At 35.6% G+C, this 17,289-nt stretch overlaps 1 protein-coding gene across 5 annotated transcripts in view; it reads right to left on the bottom strand.

Annotated features, from left to right (window-relative positions):
• LOC117175899 (protein MTSS 2) overlaps nt 1-17,289 on the bottom strand; it is a 418,276-nt gene that overhangs the window by 134,460 nt on the left and 266,527 nt on the right. The gene's annotated exons all lie outside the window — the stretch shown is intronic.

Here is a 17,289-nt window from a genome sequence, read left to right on the forward strand (position 1 = left end):
AAATATCAATTTTAGGTCTATTAAGTCGCACTGTAAACCGACGAGACGTCATTAAAATATGTTTACTAATATGCATTAATTACACAGCTTTAGCCGCGTCGTTACGCTATATTATTTTGATCAATCGGGTTTTGCGGCCGTTGTGGCGTTTGACCCTTTGATTTGGACTACAACGCAGTGGTATTGTAACGAGCACCAAGGAGGGGTTAGCGACGGGAGAACAACGCTGCTGTCCTAACTAAGAACATGGCAAGTTGTACTTGTCAGAAGGGGCAACTTAACCGCCGAGGATCTGAATCGCCGAGTCAGGTCATTAAGCTCTCCTTATATTTTCGGAAAAATGTGAGTTTTGAACTAGATTTTCAATGGACACAGAGTATTGAATGGAAGCAATATTCATTCTTTTCGCACTCTATCTTATGCTGCGTTTCTCTCTCTAAAACTATAATGAAGTTATGACTTGTTTCCATGTTTGTTGCGAAAATTTTTACGACATATTTTTTACCCATTTCTTATATTAGATTCTTATTTTATATTCGGCAATCTCGTTGTAATTGAATAACAAAAAACTTGTGATTAATTTATTTTTGATTAAAAACAAATAAAATCGCAAGAATTATTGAAGGATATTCGTATTGTGATATTATTAAGTTTACAATACGTAATTGGAAAAATCTTGATCTCAAAATTTTTTTCATTTTAGATCTATATTTTTAAGCATACATTTTTAATTTAAAGAATTTTTGAATGCAGTCTTGAAGACTAAAGCATTTAAAAATTAAAAGCATTTGAAATTGAAAATTGATATAAAAGAACATGTTTACTTAATTAACTGTGAATATGAATTCATTAATTTTTTTAACTCACTGTACTTTTGACCATAAAAAAGTGAAAAATAATTTATTTAAAAAAACGATTTTGAATTGGTTCAAAATTTAAGAATTTTCAGATGTTAACCTTATAAATGTTTTATATTAAAAATAACTTCGTATTAATTGATTCATAATGAAAGGTTTTTATTAAATATTAAATATTGTTTCACTCCAAAGTATTTCATTTTTAGCATATTACAATGAAAAATTTTAACTTACAAAAAGAATAATTATTTAATATTTCGCAATATTTGACTGTTAATTTAAGACGATTAATTTTAAACCAGATATTCAAAACTGAAGAATCGGAAAACGAATGATGTGAAGTGGAAAATCTTGAATCGATAAAATATCAAAGAGCATTTCATATTTCCAAGTTACGATTTTAAATTTTCTTTTAAATCCATCTTAAAGTTGTGAGTGAAATTGTGGTATTTTGTGAATAAACATTGAAGTTATTTTTGTGGAAAGATACGTGTAGTTTGAAGAGATATTTAGAAGTTTTGAGAAGATTTAAAATTAATTTTAAAATGGAAATAATTTCAAATAATTTAATCACAGTGTGTGCCGATCAAGTCTTTTCTTTTCAGGAATTGTGGAAAGCTTCAAAATAGTAAAAAATGTTTTTTTGAGATTTGCGCGTGGTTTGAAAATATTTTGTTTTTTTATTTAGAATAACTATTTTAAGAGTACATTTGAAAAGATTTACAAGGATTTCCAAAATTGTAAAAAAATTTAAAAACTTTTGAACTTCCATTATAAAATTTAAAAATTCAAGACTTGTACTAGGATTGCTTTTATTTTCTGTTAAGATTTTATTCTCTCAAATACAAACATTGTAGATTCAGAGTTCGAAGCTTTTATTCTCGTTATTCGTGAGAAATGTTTGCGAAGCGGGAAAACCCGGAAATCTATTAATAATGATTTAGGATTTTTCTGAACTACCAATTTTCTTTATCGAAATTTCCAAAAGCAAAATGCCATAATAAAAACGAGAAATAGATAGAGAAACTATGAGGTGACAAATTTTTGTAAAAAATATATAGTCAAGTCAGGTGTTTGCAAGAGCTTTACGTTTGAATACTCCATTAATTCGAAAGAAATACACCATACGAAAGGGTGAGGGAAAAGGGAGCATCCCACTTCATTTCATAATCTACGCTGATTGAAAGATCTTACTCAAAATTTAAGAAAATCCAAGAGATCAGGAAAAGTGTCAGAAGGAAGGGAGAATAAACTAGTCTGACTCGAGCGAGCATGGGACCCTCGCCGTTCAAGTTGTCCTAACGTCACATTCTACAAAAAAAAACTACAAAAAAAAGGGTCAACTCTGTGTGAATGATACGTGTAAAAACGTGGGACTGTGACTCTTATGACAAAAAAGCTAAAACTTTTACACTTCCACGAAACGTGAGAGTGCTAGGATGTAACCATAATAAGTAAATTTAATGGCTGTAATCGCGAGACTTTTGTCATTCTTTTCAGCGTAATTACGAATTATTATTATGTCATATTAAATGAATTAAAGCAAAACTAGGGCAAACTTGCTTTGGAAACACATATTTCGCAAGACTCCGGTTCTCTTCAACTTCTCCTGGAGAACGGTAGTGGTGGTAGACGCGTCTCCCTTGTGATGTCACGCCGCGTTAGATGGCCTGGCATGAGATGTGTTCCCGAAGGAAACTTCCCCGATTTGGGCATTACTACCCCAAACGACCACTTTTATAAGAGTGCCACCGGAGCGCTTCCTTTGCAGATTCTAATAATAAGAATCTATTATGCCTTCCTGTTATGAAGCCAAAAAAGATACAATATTCCTGAAAGAACAATCTTCATACTACAGAGCAACTAAGAAAATCAGAAAATGGTGCAAGCCAAGCTACTCTACACATATAGGATGAGGGTCAACAACCTCGGTGCAGGATGACGTGGACAAATTAGCTGAAAAATGTGAACTACTGCAAGTATATCATCCATCCACTTTAAGTGGCTAACCTCCAGATGCTCCAGCTGTGGAACAGATTACTGAACACAAACAACACCGAAGTCTTAGCAAATCTTAAGCATCTTGAATAGAAATTCAAAATGCAGAAGCGAGTATAAGGGACTTTCTATTTCAAGGGACTTTCTACCTGTCCAAAGTTGCACTCTGGGCATAAAATATACCTTTATTTATATAACGATTTCACACATTTGTTTTTATGTAAACAGAGAAAAAATACCTTCAGACCTTTCACCTCATATTTGAAGTCGGAAGAGCCGATTCCAGAGTGGTTGGTGGAAGAGCCCACAATACTCCTGCCGAAAAAAGGCAACTTAGCTGACCCGAAGAATTACAGTCCAATCACTTGTCTGAACAAGCTGTATAAGATATTCACAGCTACCCTTAATGATAGGATTGTTCGGACAATGAAACCTGTCTGGCAAGATATGTATGAACAACGAGGCTCAGAGAAAGACGTAGCGGGATGTCGAGAGAATCTGCTCATCGATAGATATGTCTGCAAAGATGCAGCATTCTACCAGCGTGACCTACCGATGGTCTGGATTGATTTTAGGAAAGCTTTCGATTTGACCTCCCATAAACTTATCATCTGTCTTTTCGAAAGCTTAAAGGTTCATCCGAAAATCGTGAGATACATAGAGAGATTGATGCCGGTTTGGAAAACCAGATTTACTATCTCATTTGGAAAAAATCTGGTGACAACTAACAAGGTCACCTTTCAGAGAGGTGTCTTTCAGGGCGACACCATGAGCCCACTCCTCTTTTGCCTTACATTATTGCCACTATCTCGAGCACTTCGCCATTCCGACGGGTACTTTACGGCAAACCTGCAGATCGAAAGTACAAGGTCACTCATGTATTTTACAAGGACGATCTTAAGATCTATGCTAAAAACAAATAGTCAATACATCTAGCTCTAGGGTTATCAAACGATATACTAAGGAAATTGGAATGCAATTTCGGTTAGACAAATGCGCCAAGGTTTATTTAAAGCGGGGAAAACTTAATGGCATCACTGAAGACCCTGAGCTCGTTGATAGAAGCGCTATACGACACCTTTGCTCTGGAGAGACTTATGCCTACCTGGGCGTGCCACAGAGCCGCATACAGAATGTGACAGCTATAAAGGATACTCTCCGAAGCAGATACAAACGTCTCCGAAGCAGATATAAACGTCTCATCCGGCAGATTTGGTCTTCCGCACTGTCGGCGAGGAACAAAATATCTGCAACGAACATGGTTGCCGTCCCGGTAGTACTCTATTCATTTGGAGTGGTTCCATGGACGAAGAACGAGCTCAGAGCCCTTGATATCGGGACAAGAAAGGTTATGCATATGAACAAAAGCATGCACTTTAAATCTTCTGTTCCGCGACTCTACATCTCACGCCTCCTCGATAAGAGGATGCACGGTATCTTTCACGGAAATGTGAAGGATCAGGCAGTGTCTTGTGAGCTAACGTTTGCTTTCCTTAAATCGCCCGGACTGAAGTCTGGTGCGGAGGGTTTCATTTTTGCATGCCAAGACGATATCATTTCCACCTTGACATACCGTCGCCACATTTTTAGCCAAGACATTCCCGATGATAGCTGCAGGGCGAGCTGTGCACATCCGGAGCATTTAGCTCACATACTATCTGGTTGTCCAACTCATGCGGGAACGACCTATATCCAAAAGCACAATGCGGCACTAAGAGTGCTTTATTACCATCTCTGTCACTCTTACGGCATTAACCTTAATATCGCTCCTCTAAATGCTACTAGGGAAATCGAGTCAATTGTTGAGAATGAGAAGTGCCGCATATACTGGAACTTTATATTCTCGACAACTGTTTATGTTGCACACTCGAGGCCTGACATGGTTTTTCTTGACTTCGAGAAGCGAACAAAAACATCATTGACAAGGAGAATGAAAAGAAAGAGGAGTTCTCCGTGTTCTCAGGGTACACGAGACTTTTGACGGATCGTCGCATTGATTCCGTTACAGACCTTTCATCTGGTCTACTTGGTAGCCTAGTCCAAAGTTAATTGTATTCAAAATCCATTAAGATGGTTATCATAATTTAGTCTGACCCAATCTTGGTGTTCTTTTCGGCTAATATGTAGGTCTTTTCAGGTTAGGTAAGGTTAGATTAGGTTTTTTTGAAAATTAATTTCTTTTAAATCTATTATCGGTGTATTTATCAATATCATATGATCAACCATATGATAGGTTAATAGAATGTTGTCGACGGTCACTTTTTGAGTCATCCTTCTGGGAGCTCTACAGATAGAAATCCCTGTATATTCACTGGAGATTCTCAGATTTAGAGAAGCTTCAGAGAATATTCTCCGCAGTCACTCAGGTAGATATTTTTAATCATCCAGGTAGCTCGCAGTCACTCAGGTAGATATTTTTAGAGATCCGCATAGCTTGTTTATATGGACTGAAGGCTTTAAAATGTCCTTTTCCAAATTAAAAAAAAAAAATTTGATCATAAATAAGGAGCTGAGAGGTTATCTCAATAGAGTAGCCAACACTCACTATGGGTCCTTTGTTAAGCTTTCGGATTAAAATTTAGAAATAGGTTTTTTTTATTTCAAAGGTAATAGCGTAAAATATAATAATTCACAATCTACGGGTCTCGATTATTTTCGATGTCGAACTTTTTTTAGATGTGTAAAATTGGAATGAATATAATGTATCTTATAAATGGAATTGGGTTGGCGTCGGCCAACTACTGTAAATAAGTCTGCCCGCTCGGTACGTAATGAATAAAATAGGAGTATTACATAACGGTCGCATCAATCTTGAAAGGAGCCAAATGTCTCAGACTATCTCTAGAGACGAAATTATTTAAATTGAGCCTACAGATAGCCTGAAACGGAAAAGGCTTTTTCGCCAGAGAATATTCTACGATTTTTTATTGGTTGATAGCAGAATGCTTTCCCATCCATCATTCATAACTACCAGTATGATTTTTTAACTTATAAATTTTATTTTCAACCAGTTTTTAGGTTTTTAAATTTGATTAATCATACATTACAACGAAAAATCTCTCCGAATGAGAAGCTTTAATTTTACATAACTTTATTAAAATTACAACTTAAATTTTTACAATAAACTAACTCAGTTCATAAGATGGGAAAATACCTAGTTTATTAATTTGCAAGTTTATTATTACTACAATTAATATACATTTATGTTTTATAAATTTAATAGGTTTAATGTTTTTATAACTTTATAGAATGAACTCCTTATGCTTGTTTCCGTTGATGATGCAAACGATGAGTTTCCGAAACTTTGAGTGTTAATTTAATAAAACTCGTCCTTTTGCTAAATCCAACATTATTCAGACATTATTATTGACAAGAATATTAAACTGTTAATACAATTAGGTTTATTAAAATAATCAACGATTAAGGCCAATGTCCCAGAAATCGTGATGCCAATTTTCTTGCTAATTATTTGATTTTAATGAATATGATTTCTATTTGCTATTATAAAATGCTGAAAATAAGAGAGTTTCATCATTATATGTTACATTTATGATGTTTTTGTAACAATATATTCAAATTAGAACCAAGTTTCATGATTACTGGGACCGTCACAATTACTGGTTCAATTACTGGGACGAACGAGACCTTAACTCACTTTAACTGTAAATTAGATGAAAAGTGGAAATTTTTTGAAAAAATCATGACATTCCATCTCTTGTCTAAGAATAAATTGCTGAAAAAAATAACAAATTGTTTAAAAAATGTATCTTAACACCTAATTATCAGTTTAAGTAGTATTTTGTGTATAAGAAACAATTTTCATCCAAAAAAGCAGCAAAGAAATCGTAAGTAGATTTGAAAACTCGCCAAATCCATTCTTTCATTTATGGGTTTTTTTTTTAAACATAAAATTCAAAATTCGGTGTGGTTGTTACGTCTCCACTTATGGATTATTCCTTAGGAACCACCCTTAGAGAATCGTCCGCGACTGCTTATTAATTACTGATTCTAAATTCAGCAGAAACCCTTGTTACAGGGGCCCTTTATCCGCGCGTCCATAGGTGTGATTTACTGAGGTTCTACTGGAAATTTATTTATTTACATATTAATTTAAAAAAGGGTTAAACAACCGTCGTCTAAAAATGACAACGGCTCCCAGTAGAATCGCAGTAAAACACGCCTATGGTCACGCGGATACAGAGTTCTTGTAATAAGGCTTTCTGCTGAATTTGGTATCAATAACACAGACCGACAAATTTTAAAGCCAGAGACCAGACCTAACATTTCCGAAGGATTTTGATTTCTATTGCCGGTGTCAGTTTTTTGTTATAACCCCTAGAAGATCCAATATGGCGGCCACAATTTAAGGCTTTAAAAAAGAACAAAGGATCCTGCACAAAATACCAACAAAAAAGCGTGCAGTCGTTTGGAACCAAACCTCGCACATTGATAAAACAAAATAAGACGGACTGTGCGGAATGCTACTATGCACTCTGTGTACATTCTAATGAATGCGCAGACAGTCTTCTATCCCTAGCTGGCTCACTGAGCTGGCGACGCTTTTATGACGTGTTATGCTTATGTGATGAAGTTCGTTTTTTACTACAAATCTTTCCATGTTAGAGATCACGTTTGAGTGGCGGGCTAACGGTTGGATGCGTAGGTAATACAATTCTTTTTGTATTTGAAATCTGTCTAGCGGTTACATTTCGTGTCGATCGTGATTTTTGTATATAGTGAGTTTTAGAATTTCCACGTTACTTTTCATTAAAAAAAATGAGTTCAAGAATTCTTTGCGCTAAAAAAGTTAATACGTTTTGTCACGTTTGTGGAAAGTATGAAACGGAGAAATACCGTCGATCAATTAATGATTCGATAAAAACGTCATACTTCAACTCTTATGGGACTTCAATGAAAAATTTGGTTAAACCGTGGGTACCAACCTCAATTTGTCATGCTTGTAGATAAAACCTGTCAAATTGGGAAGATGAAAGTACCCAGACTTCGACTGTTATTCAACCACCTGTTTGGCGTGAGCCCAAAGATCATGATACTGATTGTTACTTTTGCTTATGCAAAACAGGAGGTTTTTCTAAAAAGTATTTGGAGAAGGTCGTTTACCCTGATGTAAAAAAGGTTACACCAGCCAAGATTGGTATTAGAAATCACTCTGAAAACAAAAGTGACCGATCAACTCACAAATCAATCGATACTGACGATCCTAATGCAACGGAAGATTCTTCTTGGGAAGAATCAGATGATGAAAGTTCTAAATTTTTTGACCAAGACGGATTATACGATTTTATACGTGACCCTGATCTTCCAAAAGATAAAACTGAGCTTTGCGCTTCAAGGCTCAAAGAGAGAAAACTATTGTTACCTGGCACTAGAGTAACTGTTTACAGAAATTGAAAAGAAAAGTTTATCAAGTACTTTTTAATGGACAGTAGGATTGTTTATTGTAATGATATCGAAGGACTCATTAATTTATATAAAATAAACTTATATACGCCAGAGGATTGGCGTCTTTTCATAGATTCGTCTACAGAAAGTATGAAAGCAGTACTATTACATAATGGAAATAAGTACGCTGCAATTCCAGTAGGTCACTCAACTACACTGAAAGAATCTTATGATAATTTCCAATTATTCCTGATGAAAATAAAATACTATGTCCATAATTGCCTTATTTGTGGTGACTTCAAAATGATAAATCTTATAATAGGTTTACAATCAGGAAACATTAAATACCCTTGTTTTCTTTGCCTTTGAGACAGTCACACCGAAAGAGAATGGTTCAATTATATCAGATCTACATTTCCGCATTTAAGTGATGCCAAAGTTCAGGAAGGTATTTTTGTTAGGCATGATATAAGAAAACTTATCAAGGTCGCTGCAGTGTAAAATGATGGCTGACTATTGCTCGTCTTTGCAAAGAAACGATAATGACACTACTAGTCATAAACGAAAGTCTCTTCAACGATCGTTTGACATGAAGCGCGAACGCTTCCATAAGAAAACAAGCAAATAGTTTCACCTTCATTGGACATACAATCGTAAGTCTTGCCTTAACTGGCTGAAAGATTCGAAGTTTTGCCTTGACTGACTGGGCGATTCGAAGTCTTGCCTTGAATCGCTGGGCGATACAAAGTCTTGCCTTTATTGGCTGGGCAATTCAAAGTCTTTCCTTGATTGGCTGGGCAATATAAAGTCTTTCCTTTATTGGCTGGGCAATCTAAAGTCTTGCCTTAATTGGCTGGAAAATATTAAGTACTTCCTTGCGTAGCTGGACAATCCCAAGTCTTGCCTTAACTGAATAGGCAATCGTAAGTCTTTCCTTGATTGGCTGGGCAATCTAAAGTCTTGCCTCAATTGACTGGAAAATATTAAGTACTTCATTGCTTAGCTGGACAACCCCAAGTCTTGCCTAAACTGGCTGGGCAATCGTAAGTCTTGCCTTGCCTGTCTGCACGATTCAAAGTCTTGTCTTGACTAGCTGTACGATAAAAAGTCTTGCCTTTATTGGCTGAGAAATCCAAAGGCTTGCCATAATTGGCTAGGCAATCTAAAGTCTTACCTTTATTGGTTGGAAAATATCAAGTAGTTTCTTGCTTAGCTGGATAATCCCAAGTCCAGCCTTAAGTGGCTGGAATATATTGAGTCTTGCCTTAGTAAGCTGGAAAATCCTAAGTAAATTTACAATATTAAATGAATCATAATAGTAAATTTTTTTAAAGCCCTAACTGTTTTCCATATTCGTTCTTCTAGGAGTTATAACAAAAAAACTGAGCCAATCGAAAAGGAACCCCCGAAAACCTCTCAGATAACATTTTCAAGAGACAATGGCATACCATCTCGGCGTTAATGGGTTAATACGTTAAATTAAAAAATTTCATTTCAAGGTTAGCGCACTTGTAGTGTGAAATTCAATTATTTCACGAAATGTAAACGACTAAATTCGCTGCTCCCAGGGTTAGGTGGGTTAGCCTGCTTATGATTTGTTAGAGGTTGATTCTACCCCTAGGAAACAGCTTTCGTAGGAATGAAAAGACACGGGTTCCATATTTTTTATAGTTTTATCAATGTGCAAAGTTTGGTTCCAAACAACTGTACGCTTTTTCGTTGGTATTTTATGCAGGAGCCTTTGTTCTTTTTTAAAGCCCTAAATTGTGGCCGCCATATTGGATCTTTTAGGGGTTATAACAAAAAACTGACACCGGCCATAGAAAGGGCACCCTCGAAAACCTCTGAGATAATATTTTAAAGAAAAAATACGGTACCGTCATCAATAGAGAATGCGTTGTATAAATCTGAACAGCTCAGCGTTAATGAGTTTAAACGCTAAAATAAAAAATTTCAAATTACAATATTTTTGTGAAAAATCAAGATATCCTAATAAATACAAGTAGGTTTGAAAGGGGAAGATTAGTACTTTCAAATTCCACATTAACGTTGTGGTAGACATTTTTCTTGTACAGTTACATAACCTCAAAAACAGCTAAAAAACGCAGTTTTTGCACATTTAAATTAGGATATCTTGATAACCTGACGTACAGGAGCAATTTTGAGTTCGGATTCGGATTCAGCGCATCAAAATCCTTCGGAAATGTTTGGTCTGCTTTCTAGCTTTTGACTTTTGTCAAATTTTGTAGGCCTGTGTAATTAAAAAGCTGTCACGGACATTTGAGAATCTGGATACAAAAAGGGGACGAGCGCTTGAAAACGCGTAAATTTATTGTCTAAACGTCTTGTGGTATACAAATTTTAAAGTTCAAAAAATTAGATTAAAATAATATGGGCTTGTAGGTAATAACAAGAAGGAACTTGTCTTTGTCTTTCGAATGTATTTTTTAAATAATAAATTTGAAAACGTGGTGGAAAACTTCGCCAAATTCAATTATATTTTAAAACATAAATCGTTTGCACTCAAACAGATATTATTGAAACTGTTCGAAATTTGGTATGCATACACATTATACCCTATCGCTACTTACAAAATAAAGAAAAAAGTTCAAAATGCCAATTGTTTAACAATAATTAATTGCAAATTGAGACTTGATGGTAAGCATGTTTTTTTAGCCTCGGCGAAGCAAAGTATCGAGTCAACTTTAGAGTTGAATGAAAAATCGACTGCTTTATATTTTTGGACATTTCGTAGTTTTCAGTGAATTAGCAAATAACTGAAAATATGAAAATCTGTGCTTCGCAAGTTGTTTATTCCTCAATTTATAAAATACATTGTTGCAACTGATATCATTTCGGATCATTTATAATACATTTTTTTAAACGTTTTAACACAGAAACATCAAAATTAGATACTTTCTTTATTATTTCTAAACCCTTTCATGCTATATCACAAATAGAATCACTTTTTCTTGCCGGATTATTACTTATCATCGATTTTACTATTTCTTAAAATCTATATAATATAGTATAGTCATATATGCATGGGGATTTTGTAATTTGGAGGATATTTTTAATTACACTACCAACAATGACATTATCTGTGAGAGTGAACAATCGCTATCTTCTTCTTCACAAGATCTCTGTCCTTTTCTAAACTCTGACTTCTAGGTGATCTACAGTGAAGCTACGAGAGAGTGTACAAAGGACCAGGCAAAAGGAGGTCTTCTCATCATCGCCAATCCGAGTAAATACAAAACAGATACAATTAACAAGGCGCAAGAACAAATATTTGAAAAACTCGAAAGTAATTTTTAAAATATTATAATTGGGTTAATATATTCTTCTCCAAATTTTAAAGTAATTTTTTGTTTGGAGTAATGAAAATGAATTCATTTTTGAAATATACGTCAAATTCTCAAACTTGTCTATATTATTTGGAGGTAATTTTAATAGTACGATTGGGGAATTGAACCTGTTGGAAGAAGATATTTTTTGTATTAATTAAAATCTAAAAGGCTTTAGAACGATACTTTCCCATCAAAAAAGACTCAAATATGGATTTAGTTTGGTCTAATGACTTGGGCATATATGTAATCAAGAATTTTAATGTTCTAAGGGTCCCAGCTATTTCTTACCACTTTCCTGTAGCTATAACTTTATTATATAACACCGCGAAGAAAAATGAATACAAACAAAACCGTGGTTTGATGCTATCATCAGTTGGACTGAAAAAATCAATCTTTTACCGGAGTAGCAAACCAGTTTTAGGAAAGGGTTAGGTTGCGTGAATGATTTTTGTATGCTTACCTCATTAATTAAAAAATGTCGCTTTTTGTACTATTTGTCAATTTTAAGGAAGAGTATCCTTGACTAAATCATAGAATCCTCTAGAATAAAACATTTTCGAAAGAATGTGGATCGAAGTTTATTAAATATTAATGGAATTTTATTGTAAAGCTAAGCTATCAGTCAAGGGAAATAAGGGCACATGAAAAAGTAGATATCACGAAGAGAATCATGCAGGGAGATGTATTTAATACAAGTACGTGACGTTCAGGAGCCGCCGTTTGGACGAGGGACGTTTAGGCGCCGCGACATTTAGCCATAGGACATTTTAGCGATGCTCAGTTTGGACTTTCAGATCAAATAACTTGAATAAAAAGGGAGTTGTGGATGAGGGGGCCGCGACCATCTCCCTCTTTTGTTAGATCAAATGCACGGGAGTGGGCTGATGGTGCAGCGAAGCCCCGAGAGTCGCGCACTAGCGATTTTCCCCGAAGAATGATCAAAATGGAAATTGTGCTTTGACGAAAGAGGTACCGATATACAATCTGAGAAAAATTTGACATGGCAGGATGATAAATTGACGTCTTACACCTGGTGCAGGTTGGCACGGTGTCAAGAGAAGCTTCAGCGCCGCATCGCCCCCCCCCCCCCCCTATCCCGGCTTGAGTGACTTATTGCATGAGAAAGTCTTTTAGCATCTCATGCTTGCTGAATTCTTGGTGTATCTAGGGGTTTCTTTATTTTGAATGATCTGAACGTGTTTAATATTGGTTTTTGACGCACCTCCTCAGATTTTACAAGCGTAAGTTATGATAGGGCGCATAAATATTTCATAGATTAGGACTTCATGATCAGGTTTTAGACTTGAGCGTGGCACCTATCAGAAACATTATGAAACATCTGGCAGTTAAATCACTGGGAGGATTCTTTCGGTTTGACATAGGGCACTATCTTCATTTTTAAAAATGCTAGAAGCTGAAGTTTTAGCAATTATTTTGCTTCTGGCATAGTAACGACTGTGACTAAAATCATTGGTATGTCTTTTTTAGTTTATTCACTTTTCTCTCTTGCTCCAGTGAAAAGGGAATCGAGGGCAAGTCTCGGCGTACTCAGAACTACAGTTCAAAAACATATAGACGCGTTAAAAAATTTAAGTACAGATATAGATGGCTATAGTGACATTTTAATCAATCACGTTACTGCATTATTAGATACAGTTACAAAGAGAGATTGGAAATTATCAATTGCATAAGAAACTAATTACCCAAGTTACACTGACCTTGACAAATTTTTAGTAGAACGTGTACGTTGTTAAGAATCAATCGAATCTTCACAAAATGATAAAACCCAACAAACCCATGTCAGTGCAAAGTCACATTTAAAACAAATGTTACGTTCGCAGGTTAAAGCACATTTAGCATCGACGGTTAACGAAAAATATCTTTTTGTGAACAAAATCATGCAATTTATAAATGTACAATATTTTTATATAGCGATGCTCAAGAGCATTTTAATATTATCAAAAAACACAATCGGTGCATTAATTGTTTAAGATCGGGTTATATGGTAAGCGAATGTGAAATTGAGAAAAATAGTTATAAATGTAAACAAAGCCATAATATTCTCTTACATCGAGAATCAGCAAAACATGAAAAACAAGAAAGCAGCGAGCAATCTCCTCCGTCGCCACCGTCGTCGGGTTGTGGCATGCGAATAGTGAATAATGGTGCGCTAGATTTCAATTTGTCAACATCAAAATCCTTTAATCATTCTTGTATTTTGCTTGCAACAGCGCGTGTTAGGTTCTCTCTCCGATAAAATGGTCAGTACGGGTTCGAGCACTGTTGGCTCCGGGTTCTATGTGGACTTTCATATCGTATGAATTGGCGCGCGTACTTGGCATCCAATTAAACAATGTTTCCGCTTCACTCTCGGGAGTTGGAGATTCAGAAAATGTCCGTGTAATCTCAGCAGCTAATATTAGAATTTCGCCAAATCACAAGGGTGATATCGCTTTTAACACATCAGCACTTCTTTTAACTAAAATTACGTCGTACGTGCCGGAATGCAAAAATAAAATTGATTCATGACCACATTTAAAGAAACTTGACCTCGCAGATGACCCTTGCAGTAGTGACCTTTTTCATTTGCTTATCGGAGCAAATATATACGGTGATTTGTTTCTCAAAGGTCTAAAACAAAGCAATATAGGCGAACCGATAATGCAAAACACCATTTTTGGATGGGTAGTTTCAGACAAAGCGAACAGTTCTTCACTAAGTAATCAAAAATCGACCATTTCGTCAAACACATTCGAGAACAGCGGACGTATGTTATATTGTCCGCATCCCGTTCAAATCAACTCCACCTTTGAATATTGGTGAAACGCGATATCGCGCAGAACAAAAACTGACAGCCTGACAGCACAACTTCGGGTGGAATTTAATGCGTCCACGAAAACATCAAACAATATGTCGCTCAACGATCATATGTTTACTGGACCTTCATTACAATCGGATTCACCCCTAATTCTACTGAACTGGAGGTTATACAAATACGTATTCACAGCCGAAATTACTAAAATGTACCGACAAATCTTATTTAATTTACTCGACGCTTGGTGTCAGTGTATACTATGGCGCGACAACCCAAATGCATTGATCGAAGAATACTGTCTTTTAACTGTTACATACGGCACTCGAACTGAACCTTTCTTAGCATTATGCGTATTACTGCAACTTATCGAAGATGAAGGCAACGCTTTTCCCCTCACAGCACACGTTTTAAAACACGACATATTTGTTGGCGATATTTTATTGAGCACTCACGATAAAGCGTCTGCTTTAATTATACGCAAACAGTTAATTGATCTCTCAGACAAAGGCAAACTCCAAGCTCGAAAGTTGTCCAGTAACTCAGCAACGTTATTTGAAGGCACTGATGCGGTTGATCACGGTTTCGCGTGGAATGTCCCTTTAAGCGAGTCAAATCCTGTAAAAATTCTCGCACTTATTTGAAATCCTACTACGGATACTTTTACATTTAAAAGTTCGATCGAACCACTTGAACATATAACAAAACGCACGGTTTTGTCAATCATCTCGACATTGTTTGATCCTATGGGTTGTATCTCTCCAATCATCATCAGAATTATCGTTTGAAGCTAAACATCCAATCGTATCATCAAAACATAGAGTAACCAAACTCATTATCGAGAATATACATGCTCGTTGCCAACATTGTGGTTTGAAGCTAATATTGAGCTCTCTTTGACTTACATACTGGGTTCTTAACTCTAGAATTGAAACAATATCAGTCATGTATAAGTGTTTAGCTTGTTCTCGAGTAAGAGAAAAAATGTCAACTCAAATCATGGCAGACCTACCTAAACATCGTGTAACTCGAACCTCGCGTGCATTTTGATCAATTGCGGCGTTGATTACGCCGCTCTGCTGCATGTTCGAATGCATAGCGGACGTGAACACGAAACTCATCCACGCTGCAATGTAATATTTGTATGCATGGCTACCGAATCTATACATTTAGAAGTTGCAACTGACTATACTGCGGAAGGCTTTATTGCTGCGTTTCAACGTTTTGTATGGCGTCGCGGTTTTCCTTCACGCATGTATACCCACTGCGGAACAAATTTTCGTGGTGCTGAGTGCGAGTTGAACAAACCTTTTTTCGAAATACAAGAGTAAGATGTACTTCAACGTAAATCAATCATTGTATTATTATGCGTTCAAATTGTATCTCAATAAAACAATTTGTGTAAACGACTTTTTGAATTGTCATGCGCAATTTATATTTTATTTTGAGCCATGATGGTTCAAGGCGGACGATAATGTATAATATTTGAAATAATTTATATTTCGCGCACCACTCGACTTACGTAGTTGACTACACTACGCGACGGATATATTTGCTTCCTCATAGAAGAAGTATTAATGATTTTTTAATCATATAATAACTAAATATTTCAGTGTGATCAATTTAAAAATAGAAATTTACAAACAAAAAAAATACAATATTACAAAATGAAACAAATAATTTTAAAAATACAATGAGAAATGAGACATACTTTTTTTTGAAACGGTACTTTCTCGAGCTGGAAAAGGGAAGAGATAAATTTTTGTAATATTATGAATTACCATAGCTTCCTCACTCTTCAATAAAATTTATTAATATTGTAAGTCAATCGATTCTTCTCGAATTAACACATCTTTTGTATTCTTGCATCAAAGTAGGTGTGTTAATAAGGCCGTTTTTTGGACCCGCACCGATCTCCTCAATACCGCCTGAAATCAACGCTTTTAGTGTGCCTCATAACCCTGCGAAATAGTTTTTAGAAAGAGCAAATAAATCTCACAATAATAGTCTCTTTAAATTAAAGATTTACATGAGAACTCACGTACTTGTCTAGAGTCCCTTGTATTTCAGCCTCTTCCTATTAACCCGAGCCACCAAACTTTTCCAAAAATTCCCCAAATGTATGAAGTTGAATATATATCAATACCCTTGATCTAGGCCCTGGGCCTGACCTTAAAGTAGGACCTAGTTTTATTGAAAGGCAAGAAACAGTGAGGATTTGCGAGGGTTTTCAGCGGAATGGCTATTTCGAATTAGCTATAAGGTTACAGAAGTACCTTTGAATTAGGTATTTACTTTTTTTAGACGCAAAATTAAGTCAGTAGTATAGAATATGTAGATTTACCCAGGGCGCACTACGTGGAGGTAATCTTCGCTATACCCTACTTACTCTAGGATTCACAGAATATTCAAAAAGCTAAAAAATATTTCAAACTGTGTTAAGAAACAACTACAAGCTTTATTTTGTAATGACGACTACATAGAAATACTCCAGTTAGAAAACTCATTGTTTCCCTCCTTATCAAATGAATTGGAAACATCGTTGGTCGCATCGTCGACATAAAGAGTTATGCGTTTGTCTCTGTCTAAAGGATAAATCATTACAATGACAACAATTTAAGTATTTTTTGTTCGATAAGACATTTTGCTATCTGATTGTGAAAGATTAACCCTTAAAAAAATAATGACGGTTTATGGATAAAAAGAATAAAAAAACAAAAAAGAAACAAGCAGAAACCAGGTTCAGGGTGTCAGATATTCTCCTGTTTTTTTATGTACAGTCTGTCAAGTTAAAGCGTGGGTGGCTTTACTCGCAGTCGGTAAGGTGTATCGACATGATTTTGGTGTCAAAATATTAAGAAGAGCTCCC

This window comes from Belonocnema kinseyi, chromosome 7, assembly GCF_010883055.1.
Source record: "Belonocnema kinseyi isolate 2016_QV_RU_SX_M_011 chromosome 7, B_treatae_v1, whole genome shotgun sequence".
NCBI lineage: Eukaryota > Metazoa > Arthropoda > Insecta > Hymenoptera > Cynipidae > Belonocnema > Belonocnema kinseyi.